We start from the raw sequence: 22,793 nt of genomic DNA, 5'->3' as shown, positions 1-22,793 counted from the left end.
CTTTTTTTTTTTTACTGCCTCTAGTACAACTGTGGGTATAGTCTTGTGTATGTGAATGTTTTCTATTGGCTGAACTTGTGAGACCTGTGTCTTTTATCAACTTTACTAATTATGTAACTGTCTATAATATGGTCTATATGGGCAACCTTTTACTTGCCTATTAGTAGTCTGTAATACTCAGTACTAGACAGTAGATATATGCATGTATGTGTGCTCATCAAGTCTCCCTTTACATCTATGTGTGCACATCAGATTCACCCCTTACATTCATGTGTGCCCAGTAGAGTCTCCCTTTCCTTTCAGCAGTTTTGCCAACCCCATGAAGTGAAATTTACTGACAGGATGCCACAATTTACAAATGGCGCCAATTTTTTACTGACACTTCAAAAAAGTACATAAAATGGCTATTTTAAGTGCAAAAGAGTGCAAATATCAATATTTAAGCTATAAATATGTAGCTAGTGCTATTAGCAATGTGTTTAAGTTATAACAAAAGTAAAAAAACATATTTTCCATTTACCTGATGGTTAGGTTAATAGAATCCAGCCCAGGGTTCCTCCTTACATCAGAGTCTGCAGGATTCCCCCTTACAGTGTAAGTGGAACAGTGATATACAGGGAAACTCTGATGCAAAGGGGAACGATGTAGACCATGATGTAAGGGGGAATGCTGCAGACTTTGGTGTAGAAAGGAACTCTGATATAAGATGGTCTCTAGTCACCAGAGCTCCCCCTTACATCAGAGGCCACAGCGTTCCTCATTACATCAGAGTTTCCACTTACATCATGGTCTGCAGAGTTTCCCCTTGCACTGTAAAGGGAATCCTGAAGGCTCTGACGTAAAGGGGAACTGTGAGGGCACTAATTTAAAGGGGAACACTAGGAAATCAGATCTATGTGTATGTGACCACAGACCACTTTCTGCAGAGTGAATACACTAAGGTAAGGGGGTTTACCTTGCTGTATTCATTCCCCCTTACATCAGTGCCCTCCCCCTTCCTCAGACTGACCTAGCAGCGCTGACACTGACCTCCTCCCAGGTGCACCATGTAGGGCTCAGACGGTCTTTTCTGGTTCCAGCTTGGAGACTTTGATATCATCCTATATTCTCCTTTCCACACACGTCTGACTCTTCCCATGACCCCCATCCCTGCAGCGCTCCCGCTCTTAACTCCTCTCCAGGCTCTTCCTCAGAGACTGCAGACATACTACAGAAGAGGGTCAGAGACTGCAGACAAAATACAGGAGATGGTCAGAGACTGCAGACAGAATGCAAGAGATGGTCAGAGACTGCAGACATAGTACAGGAGATGGTCAGAGACTGCAGACATACTACAGGAGATGGTCAGAGACTGCAGATATACTACAGGAGAGGGTCAGAGATTGCAGACATACTACAGGAGATGGTCAGAGACTGAAGACATACTACAGAAGAGGGTCAGAGACTGCAGACAAAATATAGGAGATGGTCAGAGACTGCAGACAGAATGCAAGAGATGGTCAGAGACTGCAGACATAGTACAGGAGATGGTCAGAGACTGCAGACATACTACAGGAGATGGTCAGAGACTGCAGACATACTACAGGAGAGGGTCAGAGACTGCAGACATACTACATGAGATGGTCAGAGACTGCAGACATAGTACCGGAGATGGTCAGAGACTGCAGACATACCACAGTAGATGGTCAGAAACTGCAGACATGATACACGAGATGGTCAGAGACTGCAGACATACCACAGAAGATGGTTAGAGACTGCAAGGAGGGATCCTGTATGGCATCCACAGCAGCAGGCTGTAGCAATAGCTGCTGGGCAGAGGGACAGTGGGGGCCATCAAAGTGCTCCTTGATGGTACTAGGAGGTTTGAGCTTAGTAAAGGAAGGACTTTTGTGGTGACAATGGACTCACTCTGTGTTGTCTTCTTGTGTGCACATAGAGCTGCTGCTCAACCACCATTTTTAGTGCCTCCAGTCCTGAGGATCCTTTAGGGGACTGTTCTCTCGGTGATTTGGGCAAAGTGTTCCCAACTTTCACCATGATGGCAGGTAAGAGGGGATGGGCTCAGGTATGTTGTGGGTGGTTACCTTGAGCCAATCGGGTATACTGTGTTGGCAGGATCAGGCAAGGACCAACAAGGCAGCTCCAGCACTTCACTAAAATCTTATCCCCGCTGCCAGACACCCCCCCCCTCAGTCAATTGTAAAAGGTGCCGAAATCATTGTGCATGACGCTGGGCCTGACCCTCCCCCTACCTTCCCATTCGAGTCTGTCTAAATGCTACCAAGCCCATTTGCCTTTGGAAATGTGCATGAGCAGTTCCAAAGCTGTCCCCAGCCCTATTTTTTACGGTGGCCACTGTCCATAACGGGCATTAACGGACAGTCTGTAAATCGGATGAAATCTACAAACTGTCTGTAAATCTATGGATGGTTGCCAACACTGCCTTTCAGGCGGCAGAGCAACATGTCAGAAAAGGGGAGGCAAAACAAGTTTGAATGAAGTCTGGTCCTTCTGTAAATGCTGAGAGAAGGGCAATCACATAATTGGTTGTCAGTACGCCTGGCAGGAGACCCCTGATTTAGAGGGTGCACAATGTAACAAAGACATTAGAAGTTTAAAGACTTCTAAACAAGCCAGTTTTTTTGTTTAATTCAGCACGTTTACAAAGGTAAAAATGAAAGCTTCAGTTGTAGGTAATATGGAATACGTGCTCTTAACTTCCCAATCTAGAAACAGAACTAAAACAAAATTATAAAAATCCCTTCTCGTCCGGTGATAATGGTGTGCAGTGGTTCCTCCTGCACGAGGAATTTGGACCATAACAACCTGGGCTCAGAGGAAGTTGGTTAAATTACACTTGTCTTTACTAAGAAGACTGAGGACATCTAGAGGTGAATAGGAATTGCTGTAGGGAAGAGAGCTAAATTTAAGGTAAATATTGCAGCAAAAGCTATTTTTTATTTTTAGTATAACTTGTCTACAATTTTTTTAAGATGAAATTCAACTTTAAGTGATAATGTAAAAACTACAGTTCTATTAGAAACTACGGGTATAGTTCTTCGCATAATTAGAAGTCTGATTAATTATGTGCTCGATCTATGTATAGCAGAAAACTCTGCTCCCACACACCCACACACACAATATCTTCTCAACAATGACAAGAAGAGTTTGGCGGCTCTAGCAAAACTTGGGTGATCCTAAAACAAAAGTATGCATGCAGCACATTTTGGCAAGACAATGATAGTTTACTCTCATTAATTTTCATTGTTTCTTCTTGTCATTTTCCAAACAATAGTGCATTAAACTTGAAAGCATCATAATAGAAGTACATATACCAATAGATAATAGACGATTGTTGTCCAACCACTTTCAGGCAGGGTAATTAGAGATTTGGATAAGCAAACCTGAGAGTTTTCATTACCGTGAAATAATGTCCAAAAATTATGACACTCTTACAAAATGTCACCATTTTGGCAAAACTGCTTTGGAATTATAGAGAAGTAAAGAAAAAGTAAAATGAGTCTGGTGATTTGTAAGGTGCAATAGACTTTAAAGTGTTACTAAACCCAGGACCCCGCATTCACTATATCTGGTCTCCCACAGTACACACAACATGGAAGAGCAAATAATTTAGTAAATATAGACTGCTAAATACTTTTTTTCATCAGCAATTAGAGCAATCTTGTGACTTCTATCAGTGTCCAGCCGAGCACATGTTAAAGCTTGTAGGAGGAGTTTTTGTTCTGTTCTAGGAGGATGCAGAACCCCTGACCTATGTCTGGACAATGTTGTTTGGCCCTTTGCTGATCACATGCACTCTCCCAAGAAGAAAAAATAACTCTCTATCAATACACACCAAACTGAGCAGAGTGACTCCACACAGTATTTCTTATCAGAAGATAAGAGGGGGGCACTGGAAGAAGGAGAGGATCAGAAAAGTCAGGATCAAACAGCAGTTTTACACAATGCAGAGGATTAACCCCTGCATGTACAGACTGATTTTACTGTTGTGGGTTTAGTGACACTTTAAATGTCTCCTCTCCTGCTCTTGTATATAATATATATATATATATATATATATATATATATATATATATATATATATATATATCATAAACAGATGCTTTTCTCAAGGGTCTTCTGACCAGTGCTCAGCCAGACACTGATAGTCACAAGACTGCTCTAACTGCTGATGAGAAAAGGTATTTAGCAGTTTATATACTGTATATATATATAGCACTAGCAGAGTGAAAATATGACAGAAAATATACACTGTAAATATACACAAATATTGAAGTCATTTGAAAGTCCATCAACTAAAAAATGAAAATTGTGATGAAGTGCAAAGTCGTTATTGATCCACCGAAGTCACCACGTGAACAACATAACGATGATTGAGTAAAGTGCACTCAGATATCACCACGTGCTCCAGACGATAACCTCCCCCAATTCAGTAGCACTCACCAAATATCGTGGCCCATCCAAACCTTATAGGCAATAGCACTTATGGTGAGTGTCATCGTAGTGCAGATCATCAGTCAACAAGCCCTTCATCAATTGGAGATGGATATGATGGCGGGACTTCCTCCAAACGATTACACACCGTAATCAAGGAAAGATGTAAAAGGAAACATCTTAGTGTGAATCCATTCAAGATCATTTATTGGGTAGAAAGTATTGCACTCACATGCAGGGGTGGACTGACAACTCATGGGGCCCACGGGCAATAGGGGATCATGGGGCCCCTATGTCGTCATCCACACTTAAACCACACCCAAAAAAGCCTATGAAAGGTACCAGGGACATCTCATGGGGCCCCCTGCTAACCCCAGGCCCTCGGGCAGTGCCCAAGTTTCCCAATGGTCAGTCCGCCCCTGCTCACATGAAATAATTGAAAGCATGCCAAAATATCCACAATAAAAGGTTGGATAAAGTCAGGTGACGAAACACGTGTCAGGGCCGGGCTGCACAACGTATTCTGTAATGAGGCATCCACCTTACATCCCCACGCCGGAAGTGACGTATGGCTTGCGTGCAGCGAGGAGGATCGGGTGAAACGCTCGCTCCATGTGATATACAGATACCCTTAATGGTTATTGTGGATATTTTGCTTTCATTTATTTTATGTGAGTTCAATACTTCCTACCCAATAAATGGTTTTTAATGGATTCACGCTATGAGTTTCCTTTTATCACGTGGTGATATCTGAGTGCACCTTACTCAATCAGTTATCGTTATGTTGTTCACGTGATGATTTCGGAGGGGTGTCCCAATACTTTTGGCAATATAGTGTATAATAAAGATGTATCGATTTTAAACCTTTTATAAGGTGTCAAGTGGATTTCTGGATTTTTTGCTGGGATCTTTTTGCAGTATTAGGACTGGTCAACATGCTTGGAACAATAAATAGATTGGATGCATTCTGAGCTGTTATAACATGTCTTGTATAAGATGTCAGATTTCTCCATCTGTTGTACCTAACTGAGCAATGTTGATAATTTACTAGAATGAATTCTATAAGATTTAATTGTAGCAGTGCACTATTCTAATTGATACTGCTGTGGCTAACTATTGGTCTTATGGATATTTAAGTAAGCTGGGCCCCATTTCTGCTATTGCTTTTAGGTTTCTAGTATTTTTAAAAATATCTTTTGGATTGTGATAATAAAGTTTTGTTGATATGTTTTAACAGATTTTTTTTTTTCTTTTTTAAAGCGGAAGAGTTAAACTCATTCTTTTTAATTACTGCCAGGCAGGGCTTTTATTACAGAAGAGGCCTTATTGGTTTTATCTGTCATAAATGCTTCTCCAAGCCTGACAGCAGTAATGTATACTGAGCCGTGCATGTACAGCTCAGTTCATTTATGATGAAGTGATTTTTATGCACATGTGTGGGAGTGATGTCATCATGGCTCGGTCATTCAAGTGGCTGAACGGAGCAAACCCAGAAGGAATACCGGGAGAAGTTGGAAGCACCAGAGTCAGCACTCCAGTTCAGCACTGGAGGGCTTCCTTTGACAGGTCCATGGGGGCCCATTAAAAAAATGTAGGAGAGTCCAACTCCATGTTAATTTTGTAAAAGAGCAAATTCACCACCTTTTTGTTTTTGATTAACCCTTTCAGAGCCTAAGTGAAGAAGCCTGTTCCCAGCCTCCAGCTGCAGAGTGGTACCCTTGCCCACTGTGGGGAAGTAGTGGTCTTTTTACAGAGATTTGACACATCCCCTACTGAATTAGACCTATAGGTCTGCAATCAGGAAGGCTCATGCTCCCTGCTGATTGGGGAGCTCTGACTCCGCAATGGGAGTGTCGGACCTCTTCCGAGGGATCACTGCTTCCCTCGGAGAGCAAGGGTCCTTTTCTGCAGCTGCTGACTGGGGACAGGCTTTTCTACCCAGGCTGTGGTTGCATTAGAAAGGACAACTTTTAGTTTGATGTACCTGGGCTTGTAGACAGTTAATACCACACATCTTGGGAAGGTAACAACTGCATCTCTTTGTTGTTTTGTAAATAAATATGCGGTTGTCAAATTTTCGATTGTACCATGCCTAGCAAAGAATCCTAAAATTTGTTTTGACAGCTTTTGCATTCTGACTGGTGAGTTAGCCAGGAAATATTATGACTGTAACGCAACACTTTCTGCAAAAAAAGAAAAGTACAAAAAAACTATACTGTTTTCCTGGCACCAAATAAATTAACATCCAAAGTGAAATTGCATAAAAATAAAAACAGAAAAACCAAATTCTGCATCTTGCTGTAGAATAGTGGCTCTAAGTCTTATTGAAACCGAGGCCCGGTGAATTCTTCCAAAACTTTACATGCCCCAAAAAGTATAAAAAAGTTTATACTCAAACAATAAAAGTATAGGAATGCAAAATAAGTATTGAAATGCTGGAAGACTCTGGGTAGGACTGGCTGTCAAGGGGATGAGGGGGCTGTGTCTCTGTTTGGCAGACTCTGCAGCAGAGCACTGCAGGGGCTAGGGGGCACTGTTAGATGTTGGGAGGCATTGTAGGGCACTGTTGGAGATTGGCAGCACTAAGCGAGGCTGGAGGCTCTGCAGCAGCATGTGAGGCACTATGGAATGCTGGGGGGCACACTGTGGGGTCTGAGGTATCTCTGTGGGCCTACAGGCACTGTGGGGGGGTACAGGGCACTGTGAGCTATGATAGCTGGGAGGCACAGTGGTAGGTTTGGGGATCTGCAGCTGGCTGGTGGCCTGCGAGAAGGAAATCTGTGGCCTAGCAGTAGGTCACAGCCTGGTGGTTAAAATTCACTGCTCTAGAGAGCAATGTGAAAGCCAGCAGATATTTGATTTGAATATTTCGCCCTTCAACTTTTTAAATCATTTTTGTTGTTGTTAACCAGAGCATTGGTGACTTTCCTAGCTTCTCAGCTCCAAATGTAGGATTTTGCTTCAGCAGGAGATAGAGGGTGTTGTGGGGTCCTGTTTCTTTGGTCTGCTCTGGTCTTCACAAAACAGTATCTTAATTTATACAGATCTCTACCCCAGGGCTAAAAGAGGGACAATTAAGGAGGAACTAAGCATAGAGGGATTGCGTTTCAAGAATATTTCCTCTGCACTTTGTAGTGATCCTGTGATTGAAAGCTGTTGCCAGCAAAAGGTATAGCACAATACCGCCAATTCTTGGGTACTTGTTGATAGAAAAGAACAGAGTGATGACCCCTGGTTGTGCTGTCTGACTGGAGTTCTTGGATTACAAGACTGGCTGAACAGAATTACAAATTGTTTTACATATATACATAGTTCAAGTGTGTTGTTAGCTGTTTGCCTGGTGTTAAAGCGAAATTATACTCACCTTAAATGCAACGATATGCTGTCTCTAGAACTCCCCACTGCCACTGGCTGCTGACATCTTCGGGCGGCCGGCTTCCAGGTCTTGACCTCCAACTGTTGTCTTTGGCTGGGCCGAGATGACATCACTTGTACGCATGCACTGGAGTTCCGTCAGCCTCGGCATTGCCAAATTTGTGCAGTGAACTGCTCTTGCACAGCTTACTGTACAGGGGCAGACAAGCAGGTAAGTAGCTTTACCCCCTGGTCACATCAAGCCTGACTTTGAAATCGTGTGACTTACAGTCAGGGGCGGACTGACCATTTGGAAACTCAGGCATTGCTCGACGACCGGGGTCAGTAGGGGGCCCCATGAGATGCCCCTGGTACCTTTTTCATAGGCTTTTTTGAGTTTGGGCAAGGTCACAGGGGCCCCATAATCCCCTATTGCCCGGGGGCCCCATGAGTTGTTAGTCCGCCCCTGCTTACAGTGAAGTCGGACAATTTCAAAGTCGGGTGAGATGTCAATTTCAGGTGCGATTTGCAAGACATCTGGCACAGATGTCTATGCAAATCGCACCAAAAGTAGTACATGTACTACTTTAGAAATTGGTGCAGCTCTGACCAAGTCGGAACCACACCAATTTGACCGCTGTAATTGCAGACAATAGGGTGTGACTTGGCATATGATTTGCAAGTCACATGGCATACAAATCGCATGCCAAGTCGCACCCAATGTGACTGGGGTGTAAACGCAGAAGAGACAAATCATGTCTTTTCTGCACTAAAAATCCTGCCTTTCATCCATTTTCATTTTTTCTAGCCAAAAATTCCACATTAAGCTGAGAAGACTGTATTTGTAATTCCATTATCTCGGTGTAAATGAAAATATCATATATTTTACAGATATAGACTTTAAAAAAAAATAATATTAAACACTGCCATGAGTACAGCAATCTCATATTCACTTTCTTAGAAATGTCTTAGTCTCCTGCTGGACATACATATTTACTCTACAAATTAGTTTTACCTACTCTGGAGTAGTGTAATTGTTTCTTACAGGTTGTTTATATGTCATGTATAATAATGTAAACTTTTCTGCAGCTGCTGAACTGATTACAGGATTGTACAGGATGTATAATTACCATTGTTTATTAGGAATCCATGCTGGTGCCCTGTGTTATGAGTCACCATGTCAAAACCATATAAAAAGATTAGTCAGGGCCAGATAAATTTCCTTACCTAAACTTTGCTGCCTTAGGTTAAGAGTTTATGGAAAAGCTTATAGGTAACCTATAATGTAATTAAAGGATAACTCCTTTGAAATATTATGTTTGGGTTTTTGGTGGAAAGGGGTAAGTTGAATTGCCCCCATCTTCTCATATCATTCAATGAGGTAGGGTTGTGGTTCGGCTTCAAACTGATGACCTGAGTGCTGCAAGGCAGAAGTGCTAACCACTAAGCTACTGTGTAGTTGTTTTATTTGCATGTATTTCGACTTTCCCACGACCACAAAACAAAATAAAAAATATGAGAAGGCAGTGGGAGATTCAGCAGGCTGCTGTATTTTGGTAGAAGATGTGCTGGCAGATGTGTTTTAATTCTCAGGTTGTACTGTATGTGCATGAATGTACACCTTTCAGTCTGTAGCATGCGGATGGGTGTTTTCAGTTCAGGGGTGGTGCAGATGATCTTGGAGCATTTGCTTGCCTGATACCTGTACAGCAACCCCATGTTGACTTAGAGAATATCTGCTCATTCAGTGTTTGCATGGGGTGTGTGGATCATTTCTAGAAGGCACAAGTGGGCCATACATGCACAAGAGGTACAGTAGATGAGGCAGATGGCTACAGCAGTGGGTGATTCTTTTCTCCAAGATTCATATCTCAGGTAAATATCAAACAAAAAAAGAAACCTGGACTCTCTCTGTGCCCCATGAAGACATCAGACAATATCTTTATAAAACATCAAATGTTTATTTTTTTTTTGCATAACGTTTATTGGATTTAAAGGGGTAATATAAATCAACAGGTACAACAAAGCGAGGGTATCAAAAGGATCACAGTATACAAGGCAGGTTGGAAGGCACAGTGGTCTAGGCAATACAGTTTATCCGAAATACACAATCAATAAACAATGTGAAAAGAGAATGTAGACTGCAGGGGGTTACATCAAAAATAGGAGATAGGCTATTCATAATCATGGTTTCGGCATAGGTCCCTGCGTAAGGGCATGGACATATGTCTGATCGAGAAGCAATATATCCTGAATTTGTTAGAAGTTCAATGAGAGATGAAGCGAGGAACGAAATGAGATGAGTCTACTTATGAAAGATTCGTATCGTATTCTCCAATAGTGATATGTGTGCCTATCAATATCATCTGAAGAAGATCTGCGAAGCGTGAGTGGGAGAGTGCTAGTGTCTCATGGGGGCAATGAAGTAGAATTAGGAAATTAGCAAGAAAAGGAGGAGAGGGAGAGGGGGGCAGGTAGGTGGTAACTAGGGAAGGAGAAGGGGTGAGGAGAGGGAGAGGGATTGGGGGTGGGGAGAGAGGTGGTACTCAAATACTGTACATACAGATCTTATAGAAGTTCATAGAACCTCAAGTAATGTTAATAGGCACAACCTCAATGGGGGCATGACCTCAATAGCTAACAGTTAATTAATATCAATAGTTAATTAATATTATTTAAGGTTCTTTGAACGTCCATAAGATCTGTATGTATGTGGGTACCACTTCAAGATGATAGGGGAGCATTTTTTCTTTTAAATCTGTAAAATGCTTTGATACAACGTTTTGCAGTCACAAAACCTTTTTAACTGAATATGTAATAAATATTTGATATTTTATAAAGATAATGGAGTTGATTGAGGGTTGGTTCACACTACATGCGTTCCATTGCAGGGTTTTTTCTGCATTCAAAATGCACAGAAAGTAGGTTACATGGTTGTCAATGGCATGGTTTACACCAGTGCTTGTAGTTCCTGTGCATTCCAGTTCCAGAAATAAAAGTAGAACATGCTGTATTTTTCTGCACAGAACTGTATTGGAACGCAGTAAAACATCAAAAATGCACTTGAATTCATGTGAACGTATAAAAAACGCACTGGACCACAAATGACCAAACAAAGGAGGAAAAAAGCATCTGGAACACATCAAAAACTCATAAAAACATGCATGCAGGAATACATCCAGTCTGCATTTCTATGGCGCAAACCGGCCCTTACTAAAACTGAAAAGTGCAAAATCTGGTACAGCTATGGTAGTCAATCAGCTTCTAACTTCAACTTCTTCAATTAATTCATTTCTTTGGAAAAAAAACCTGGAAGCTGATTGGTGCAGAGCTGCACCAGATTTTGTTCTCTCTGGTTTTAGTAAATCAACATCTCTGTCTGATTTGTTCATGGGGCACCGAGAAAGTCCAGGTTTCTTTCTTTGTTTTATATTTTCATATATTTAATAGTAAGGTTTGGTGTCCCCTGTTACTTTGAATATATTGGCACTTTACTGCAACATTCAGTCTTGGGTGGACTTATGGACAGTTATATACATACTGTAGAGTGTAGACCAACCAATCTCCTCTGACATCTGCACTAAGATTAGACAAGTAATCCCACAGAATAGCATGACCTGTTAAAATGGGTTACAAAGCAGATGGTGGTCACAGTTTACCTACACCTGCTTTAGATTAATAACATTTTATTATAATGGTTATTTTAGGATTTCTTGATAGATATACATACAATAGAAACATGCATAGTTTCATACCTAGCACTTACTGCAAACTTGTTTCTTGTTATCTATCAAATGCGTGATAGAACTTTGTTATCCACACCCATATGTTTCCCGTGTACACTATTCTCATACCCGGGTGGGGTTTCCTCAATGCTATTTATTGAAATCAAAATTGGATAACAGATTGTGAGAATACAGAGCAAGCACGTTATTGTTCATAATCTATTGATACTCTGTACAAACTAATACCTGGTACTCACTGCCAAACTTCTAAACAATAATACAGACACAGCAGAACGTCAGCAGATTGGCCACTTACTCAACTATAATGTAGCACTACCCCTACAGGAGCCACTGATAATTTTGGGTCTTCTGCTCTCTCTAGCCCTAGGCAAGGCCTCATCCTAATTGTCACCACAAGAATACCCTGGCTAGGAACTCACACCAGACACACAAAGATGGCACACACTGCCTTTTAAAGAATAAGCAGACTGTATTGGCAGACTAAGATCACAAGTATAATGAAGCAGATTGATACATCAATGTCAATGCAGATAACAAGACAGGTACAATGCAACCAATAGAGGTACCTCTAGCACCAGACCGAGCTTGTACTGCACAGTACTACAGCTGTGAACAGTAGCTCTCCAAATGAGAGGTTACACCTAAAATGACCAAGAAGTTTATAAGAAGATGTAACAGGCTAATTCACTTGAGGGCTCTCAGACAAAGGGACTAGGCTTGGGCTCTGACATTTAACTCAATAACAGTTACCCAGTTCTGCCCTCAGGAGTGTAGTAATGTGAGCAATCTGTAGGATGAGCTTCTGCTAGCAATGTTGGGGCCCTTTAAACATTGGTACACAGGGAGAATGATGATGACTCAAAAGGGGAGAGGGTGATGTTTAACAGCAGTTTAGTATAAAGATAAAGATAGACTCAATGGGTGAGCAGACAGCTTAGTGCAACCAAACAGAAAGTGATGCAAGTTCAAAAGGCAGTTGGGGGGAATCAGATGAAAAGCAAATCAAGGTCAGCATTCTAGGAGGTTGATAGCTTTAGACTCTGTTTTGGCGTTGATATGCAGCAGTAAGAGTATTAGGCTTCTGGTGGCAAAGTGTTAAGGGGAAGAAATTGCTCTTTTTCAGATTAAGGCTGGAGAAATGATTAACAATTAGTTTTTAACTGTGATGCGGGTCAGATACCTTCTCACTGAATTCTTCGGCAGTAGCCCTCTGAATGTCAGCAAGTGATCTGTATGGAGGGGGACCCCTTAAGCAGCAACCTTAGTGGATGTGATGGTGACCTGAACAGAGATTCTGAGTTGTATGTACCCATAGATCTGCCTTCTGGTCCCAGCATGCAGCACAGCAGTCTGGTCTTGGTCTTTCCCTGACCTTGCACAGCTTTGCACAGCACCACTCAGCACAGTCCAGCCTGATGCAGCTAAGCTCAGAACAACACAGCTCTCATTCATGCCTGGTTGGCGTGCTTAACCCAGCTGTCCAGCTCCTTCCTGGGCTTTTCCTTTCATATGGTCCCTCCTGTTTGCAGATGATCATGGGCCTTGTAGCGGCCTCAGAACAGCTGTAGTTAGGATCCTTCTTCAAGACTACATCTCTTGGACTGCTTGAAGCAGTTGTATTCAGTCACAGATAGGCAAACTAATTGGCACCATCATCTTGTGGGCAAAGTTCTGCAACTCATTAACATTGCCCATTGTTACAATACTATGCTCAATGGCACCTTAGCTCATGCAAAATTAGAGAAATAGAGCTAGACAAGCTCTTTACATTGTGAATGAACAATCTCGGCATAATCTACTTGACGTATAGGCAACATTTTTTATTTGTATTTTGAATGGAGCAAAGGAAAGGTTATAACCTATGTCAGATTTTTTTTTCACCATCTGTGTCCCATTTCAGAGATTTCCCATAGCCAAACAGGAAGTGAGAGGAAATCCCTGTAAATTAATCCCTTGCGGACCCCCAGGTCACTAGAACTAGCATCCCAATTGGAAGATTTCCCTCTATTACTTATCTGGGGACAACCCAAAATGTGGGATTTTCTTTACTTTCACTTTCAATGATAATGGTAAACAGGACAAATAGAGAGGGTGGATCTCTTTAACCACTTGCCCTCCTGAGGATTTACCCCCCTTTAATGACCAGGCCTCTTTTTGCTACTCGGCGCTGCACTAATTCAACTGATAATTGCGCGGTCATGCAAAGCTGCACCCAAACAAAATGTATGTCCTTTTTTTCACACAAATAGAGCTTTCTTTCGGTGGTATTTGATCACCTGTACGCTTTTTATTTTTCACGCTATAAACAAAAAAAGACCAAAAATTTTTAAGAAAAATGATATTTTTTACTTTCAGCTATAAAAAATATATAGTAAACTCAAAGTTAGTTCTAAATTTAGGCCAAAATGTATTCTGCTACATGTTTTTGGTAAAAAAAATCCCAATAAGTGTATATTGATTGCTTTGTGTGAAAGTTATAGCGTCTACAAACTATGGTATAGATACTGCAATTTACGCCATTTTTTTGCTATACAGCGCTGCGCTAGTTTAACGGACAATTGCGCAGTCATGCAATACGGTACATAAATGAAATTTATGTCCTTTTTTCACACAAATAGAGCTTTCTTTCAGTGGTATTTGATTGCCTGTGTGTTTTTTATTTTTTGCGCTATAAAAAAAAAGTCTGACAATTTTGAGAAAAAAAAACAATATTTTGGACTTTTTGCTATAAAACATGTTCAGTAAAAAAAATTTAAAAATCAAATTTCATCATAAATTTCATCCAAAATGCATTCTGCGACATGTCTTTGCTAACCAAAACCCCAATACGTGTAAATTAATTGGTTTATGTGAAAGTTATAGCGTTTACAAATGGCGGTAAAGATACACGGATTTTTAATTTTTTTTTATACTAATAATGGCGGTGATCAGCGACTTATGGCGGCGATCAGGGACTTATGGTGGCAATCAGCGACTTAAGGCAGGACTGCGGGACTGCGGCGGACATTCTGACACTGGGGGGGAACTGACTAGGGGTCACTGACATCTCCAGTGACACCAATACAGTGATCAGAGCAAAAAAAAAAACCACTGACACTGTACTAATTGCACTGGGGAGGAAGGGGTCAACTTTTTTATTCACTGAAAGGGTTAACTGTGTGAGGGGAGTGTTTTACTAGGGGGCTGGGGTGTGTACTGCACGGGGACACGCTGATCGGGAGAGAGAAACTCTTCTCTCAGGATCAGCGTGTCAGGAGCTGTCAGGGAACTGACCGAAAGCAGAGCTACTGCAGCCCTGCTCTCTGTCAGTGATTGCTGCTAATCGGCGAGACACAGCCGGTAATGACCGGCCAAGACCCGGCAACTGACACCTGCGGCTGGGATCGGCGGTACAGGTAGGGCGGCAGCGCGCCTCGCGCGCGTCCCCTACCTGTTTTGCAAAAGCACGTTTTAAAACGTGCTTTTGCGCAGCCATGCCAACCTGTCGCCATATTTCTAGAGTGGCTGGTTGGCAAGTGGTTAACAGAGACACAGACAACAATAAAAATCCTTTCCACTGTGTATAAAGCTAAACAAAAAAAAAAAGCTTCAAAGGACTGGCCATGCAATGTGGAGTAAGCCTGCGGAAGCAAGGAATAAAATAAGCATATTATCTTATTAGTCATCCTATATACAAAATGAGCAGTTAAAGGAGAATTAAAGGCATTTTATTTCTTTTGAATAGGGTAAGGGAGGGTTATAACCTCTGTCAGTTTTTTCTTGCCAACTGTGTCCCATTGGGGTGATTTCTCTTCACTTTCTGTGCCATAGACAAAACAGGAAATGGGAGAAATTCCCTCCAAGTTGAGAGAATTCCTGCTTGTCATTAGGGTCACCAAAACTAGTTTCCCCATTGGACAATTTCCCCTCTGTTAATGTTCTGGGGATAACCCAAAATGTGGGATTTTCTTTAACTTTTGCTTTTGATAATGGTAAACAGGACAAATAGAGAGGGCAAATCTCCCGAATAGGAGCACAGACAGCAATTAGCAGTCAGCTTTAAAGTGACAGTCAGCATTCAAATTAAAATATGTGTTTGAAGGGTAACTCTATGCTCATGGGGAAAAAAATAACCAAAAAAGTTATAATGATAATAATATAGCATATACAATTACAACACAAGTCATAAGTCATGCAACTGAATGTTATTAAAAATTACTTTTCCTTTTAAGTCTGCATTGCTGTAATTTTCTGTAAAATGCAATGCAATATGGCTACCTGGAGGTCTTTTGTACACAGATGGTGTACTGACCCCTCCCCCCAAATGTCATCTTGTTTGATTGGCTTCCTGATTTTCCAAGAAGTCGTATTTTGAGCATCCCCTGCAACAAAAATATAATTTTTGGTAAGATACTCCCAAAGGAAAATCATCTCTAAAGGGATGCAGACCCTGCAATTTTACACATTAGAGCCCTGCAGGTGCAGCAGAAAACTGATAATTATGAAATCCCTCCCATACAGATTCATTCTGCACATGGATACAAACAAACAGCTGTTTCTTCAGAATAACAAAAGGTAAGAATGTGCAACAAAATTTATTAAAATCCATGCAATGTACCCAGAAGGGAATATTTTTTTCTCAACAAAAGTGGAGTTACTCTTTACAACCTCTGTTCTACCTCTCCTGGTAGAACTGTAGATTTTTCTTTCACTGCATGGTGAAGGGGACAGTGCTGGTCTTTTCTAGTTTGGGATGGCCCTGGTGTTCTGGTGCAGCATGGATGTGACAAGTTGATGCGGGTGCTGGCAGAAGGATCTGAGTGTCAGTACTTTGTATCTTATAGCACCATTTTTTTTAAAAGAAAAAAAGCGTCCATAAAGCAGCTTGAAGCCAAAAGTTATACAAATGCTTTGCAAAAGTTTGCTGTACACATTGCACTTATACAAGTTCAGTCCATGTAAACAAAGTCTTGCTGCACAATTGGTTCTGTGTTTGAATGCTTCATACCTACCAGACTTGCTGAGAGAGTCATAACCACGCACAGACACAAATAAAATGAATACATATGTACTTGGCTGTTAGTTCTACAAAATGTTGGCTTACTCAGAGAAGGTTTTATAAGATTCAGATAAGGGATTTGTTATGTTAGATATAAAATGTGGTAACTGTGGCTCTTTAATTAACCCTTTGAGGACCAAGGGACGTATTTGTCCCATGTTTGTAATTGCATGTATCATCTGATTAAGAACTTAAAACTCTTTTTTTTTTTTTGGTTTGAGTCAAAATATTAGTTGTTATCAACAAACAACAAATGGATCTAGCTTTTTGCCAATTATTTAATGAAATGGCTTAGTTACAACAACTGAAGTGTACGAACTTTAAAAACAAAACAATTGATTCTTTTGGTGTTCCAAAATCTTAAGGTCCTCAAAGGGTTAAAACCAGTAATATTAATACATGCACGCTTTATAGATCAAAGGCACATATAGGGTTCTTTCACATGCAGCAAATTTTTGAAGTGTATCTCTGCATGTGTTTATGCAGAGGCTTTCTGTGCCTTTTAAATGCCTATTTTCTTCATGTATTATGAATTGCGGGGAAGAAACATTCTAAAAAAATTTTCATAGTACCCATACAGTACAAAAGAAGCACACAAGCAACATGTATGTTTGTAATATTAACACGCCTGCATAAAATGTAAAATATACATAATATCTTGAATCCAACCTTTTTGTTTTATTTTTTGATAGAGTAGGTAACAGTAAACCCCCGTAAGGGTTACTTTACTAGAAAACGGTTTTACCTAACCAGCACCGTACTCATATGTCGTGATAATGGAATGCTTGGCTTATGGCGATGCTGTATTATAGCTCAGCTTCAAGCAATAGCCAGCATAGCAACTGGCATTTGTACTGTGCTTGGTTAACACGCCTTTTGTTTATTTTGTTGTGCCCAAATTCACACTTCCCTAAACAATACCGATCCCAATGACCCCATTTGAAGGGATTTGTTTTTCCCATTCGCTGCCTGGCTAAGCATGTGAGCTTAGTGTTATGATGGTTTTGTATTTTTGGACCACAAGTCATACCCACTTCAAGGCTTGTGTAATGCCTTTGGAAAGCCACTTCCCATTTCCAGAACGCAAGCTGCAAGGCACTGACATGCTGTTTTCTATCCTGATACAGGGGTCTGGAGGGTCTACAGCAACCACTGGGCCCATGTTTACGTCATATGGAGGGACTGTCCCTCTTATGATACCAAATCCCTCTGTCCCTGCAACGTAGATATTTGTGGTCCAGGGCTGTGAATGGGGCATGACATTTGTCTACATATTATGTGCTTAAAGGTGTCCCTCTTTTAATTTCAGAAAGTTGGGAGGTACTGCATGTGTTTGCTTTGTTGGGCATTTACTGTAGTTGCACTCTTTTGTACCTTTGTCAGTAAAGAACAGGGAGTGTCTCCTGCTTGTTAAAAATAAAGATTTTCCATCTACCACTAGAAAATACTCACCTGGTTGGTTATTACTTCTGTCACCTTGGGCAAGGAGACAATTTTTTAGGTGTACAATAATGGTAGAAGTCTTATGCCCTGCTAAACAAAACCAAATAAAAACCTAAAGAACACCAATGTAATGAAAAAATCAAAAGAAGCAGCAAGCACCCAAAAAGTGTTCCACCACTAAAAAGAATAAATGCAAAAATAGTGCTGCGGTAACAAATATTGATAATAATAATATACTAAATAGATACAAATCCTCAAGCAATCAATAATAAATACATAAACAGTGTCAGTGTATATACCATTAAACATCTAATCTGAATGAGGTCCACATATAAAACTCCCTGATGAAGTCATGTGATGCGTGATGCAACGCGTTTGATGGAAGTGTGGTGACATAATTTCTGATTGCGGCTGTGAAAAAAATACCATGCTGTTTGTGGGCGTTTTGTAGCCCTTTTCCCTTGTGAGTGTATTTCTTGCATTTTTCATGTTTTTTTTAAATAAAATTAACTCTACGGCACTATGAAGATTCCCTCTCTCTTGTTCACTTATGTATGACATCAGCTATCTTGAGATCTTGAGCTCCCAGTGACCAGGGTACATCGAGGATTACTGCTGTTTTTGACTTATGTGATGTGGGTTAATTTATGAGGTGAGCGTGCATGCCTGGTGATGGTGGATACCACACAAGCACAGTACAGGAGAAGAGTTACAGTTTTAGTCTACTATTCACCTTATGGACTGTTTTTTTCTGCTATTCACTTTATGGACTGTTTTTTGCACTGTTTTGATGCTATATATTTTTTTTTTCACTTTTTATTATTGGTCCCATATTCTATATTACCTGTGTTGAGTTTTATATGTGGACCTCATTCAGATTAGATGTTTAGTGGTATATACACTGACACTATTTATGTATTTATTATTAATTGCTTGAGGATTTATATTTATTTAGTATATTATTATCATCAATATTTGCTAGAGCAGCACTCTATTTGCATTTAATTTAATTTTTTAGGTGTGTTCGAAGAGAAAAAGAGACCAAAAGAGTATAGCGTGATTTTTAGAGGCACAACACAAGTTAACAATTAAAATAATGAAGTTTATTTTACATTAAAAAATATTTTAAAATGTATGTCTCTTCACATAAACAATAAAATGTTTGTTCATATTAAAGGACAAGTTCACCTTTCATAACATGTTACACTCATATTCATGGTTAATTGTTAACTTGTGATAAGAGAGTGCAGAGCTATAAATTCAACCAATATAATACAAATGATGGAGATGTAAAAATACATAAAGTGCCAAGTGCGTATAACCCAAGTTATAAATAATATGACAATGTGCATAGAATATACCTATGAGCAATCAAATGAATGAATAAATGTCAATAAAGTAATAAAACGTCCAATGTAAGTGCAAATTGTCCTTAATTGTGAAGTAAATCTTGTGCTCATAACAAGAAAATCCTGTATTCGGGTGAAGGTATATTCCATTGACCAATATTTCATTTGGTGAAGTGCGGAAAGTGGTAAAAATGCACACTCACCAGATGCGCATTTAAAATACGCAGTGTATTATATATGATGAAATCAACCAGAGGTCTCCTTTAAGATGGAATGGATGTACAGCCTGGTAAGGATATCCCTCCTCTGGACACTGGGGCTGCTTTACAGCTTGATGTCACCTGGGATTCTGTGGATTTAATTGCTCAATGCAGAGCCAGAAAGAAGGGTTCCCATAGTGTAGTAATGTTTAAGTGTTTATTGGATAAAAAGACATGTCATCCATGTAAAATAGCGTTTAAATCGATATATGCAGAGCTTGCAGAAAAAACACTGACCAGCTGGATTCAAAGATTGCCGCTGGACCTCCGTGAGGCTCCATCGGCGTGACGTCATGGCGTACGGCTCCTCCTTAAAGCATTTCGTGCCAAAAAACTCAGACTGATAGAAGTCACAAGACTGCTATATACTGCACAGGTATCTGTATGGTGACATGAAGATGTCACAAAGCATTCAAGTCCTCCTTCCTTTCCTTCTTGCACACCCCAGGCGCTCACGGAGGTCCGGCGGCCATCTTTGAATCCAGCTGGTCAGTGTTCTTTCTGCAAGCTCTGCATATATGGATTTAAATGCTAATTTACATGGATGAGATTTTAAATGTGCATCTGGTGAGTGTGCATTTTTACCACTTTCCACACTTGAAATATTGGTCACATGGAATATACCTTCACCTGAATACAGGAGATCAGAGATCTTCCTGTGCCTGAGTTACACATGCAATCTTCTCTCCCTGGAGCACAGTCCATTCCAGAGAGAGAAGAAAGCAGATCCACATGAGTCAAAGCACTACACATGCACAATAAAAGCACTGATAGGTCACATTTAACTCCCTGATTGCCCCCCAGTTAACCCCTTCATTGCCCTGTCACCAGTGTCATTTGTACAGTGTACAGTTTTTTTTACTGATCACTGTATTAGTGTCACAGGTGACTTCAGATAGCAATAGCGTCCCTCTCAGATAGCGTCAGATTGCATGCCACTACATCAGTCATCACATTTAACCCTTTGATTGCTAGGAACATGCTCACTTAAACAATACATCTCCATTGCTAGTATAGTGTCTGAACAGATCAATATCTTTGATCTGATCAGAACTATTCCAGCGTTCACAATAGTGTAGTGTCCCCAAAAACGCAGTGTTAGCAGGATCAGCCCCGGCACCTGCATTTAGTCACTACACTTATAGTCAATACAATTATGCAGGGTTAGCAAGATCAGGCCTGATCTCTGCTAGCACTAGTAGGTAATTTTTTTTGGAGCAGTTCAAGCAGTCCCTGACAGCCAGATGCTTTTTTCCCATGAGTTGCACTAGGTACCTATAAATTTAGTGTCCAACGAAAAGTACACTAGTGAGGAGGCCTACAGGATTCTGAGCATGTCAGATGAGAGTGAAGGGGAATCCTCACTGACAGAATCAGGCTCAGAATACAAACCTGTAGACAGCAACATCCTGATAGAAACCTCAGACGATGGAGTAGAGGTCCCTGCTAAGGTCAGGCATACCTGACCACGTTCCCAGGTTGCTGTGGTGTTACAATTGCATGATGATTCTCATATGCAGCAGAGTGCTAGTACTAGTGCCGTTCTACCTTTTGGTGACTGGCGAGCACCAGTGGCCTAACCAGCACTGCAGTATCACTTGGTGTTGTGGCGAGTCTCAAATGCAGTACAAGCTGGTACGGTGGCTAGAAGTGTCCCGCAGCCACCAAGAATTCAAACACAGGACCATAGAGTCCCTAGTGTCCTTCCGAATGTGCTTGCAAGCGTTGATTAACAGCCCACAAATTCAACCCGGAATTCAGGTGAAAACTTTATTTTTTGGAGTTGTTTTCATGGAAGATCTTTATGGATTGATTGTGGATCAAAGCAATTTATACACACAACAATTTATCACCCAAATTCAAACCTTGCCAGACCATTTCCATGGAAACCTATTACAGTTTCCGAATTTAAAGGTTTTTTTGGGCCTGACCCTCAACATGGGTATTACTGCTGCCATGGCCAGGCATAGATATGAGAATATAATACGATTTATGCATATCAATGACAATACACTCTGTCGTCCTCGTGGTGACCCTGAATATGACCAGCTCCACAAAATTCGGCCCCTTGTAAATCACCTTAACCAGAAATTTGCAGATGTGTATACTCCCAAGCAAGACATCTGTGTTGATGAGTCCCTCTTTAATTTTTCTGGCTGCCTTGCATTCAAACAATATCTCCCAGCAAGCATGCCAGATATGGGGTCAAAGTGTATAAGACCTGTGAGAAGGCAACAGGCTATACATATCATTTTTGGATTTATGAGGGAAAAGATAGTCAAATGTAGTCCCCCCAGATGCCAAGACGATATGGGAAGCAGTGGCAAGATAGTTTGGGACTTGATGTCATCCTTTTCCATATTCCACTTGTACATGGACAATTTATATTCAAGTGGGCCACTATTTAGACATTTGTACAACCTAATTACTGGGGCTTCCCCTAACGGCTTGTAAATACCCGTCTTAGAAAGGGGAAAAAGGCCTGCTGGAAAAATAATGAATTACTCATAGGGAAATGTAAGGACAAATGGGATGTTTTCATCCCGTCTTCCATTCATGCCGACATGACCATCCAAATTTCCACTGCAGCTTGTTTTGTTGAAAAGCCCCTCTGTGTCTATGACTATAACCTTAACATGGGAGTGGTGGACTTCAACGGCCAGATGATGAAGCCATACTTAGTTTCCATAAAGCCAGATGCTGGTGCAAAAAAGTGTCTGTATATTTTTTTCAATTGGCTCTGTACAATGCTTTTGTGCTTTACAAAGCAACTGGAAGAAGTGGAATCTTTCTAAAATTCCAGGGAGAATTTATCATGGCCCTTTTGTATCTAGAAGGTTTTGTGGCTGAAACTCCCAACCCAGATGCAGTGAGCCGGCTGCATGAGAGGCAATTTCCCAATGCCATTCCTGGTACCCTAACCCAAAAAACACCCCCGAAAAGATGTGTCTGTAGCAAACACGGATTTAGACACCCGCTTTTTTTGTCTCTCCTGTCCTGGCCAACCTGGTCTCTACCTCAAAGACTGCTCCCATCACTACCATATACTAGTAGACCATTACTATAGGGTACAGCACGGCACAGTCTAGGGCACATATATACACAAGGTCTCGAAAGATGTTAGGTAAACTGGCATTGTGAGAGACCC

The sequence above is a fragment of the Staurois parvus genome, unplaced genomic scaffold (assembly GCF_062004578.1).
Source record: "Staurois parvus isolate SC_StPar_1 unplaced genomic scaffold, SC_StPar_1.0 ptg000530l, whole genome shotgun sequence".
Lineage (NCBI taxonomy): Eukaryota > Metazoa > Chordata > Amphibia > Anura > Ranidae > Staurois > Staurois parvus.
Note: the sequence above shows the minus strand (reverse complement) of the source record.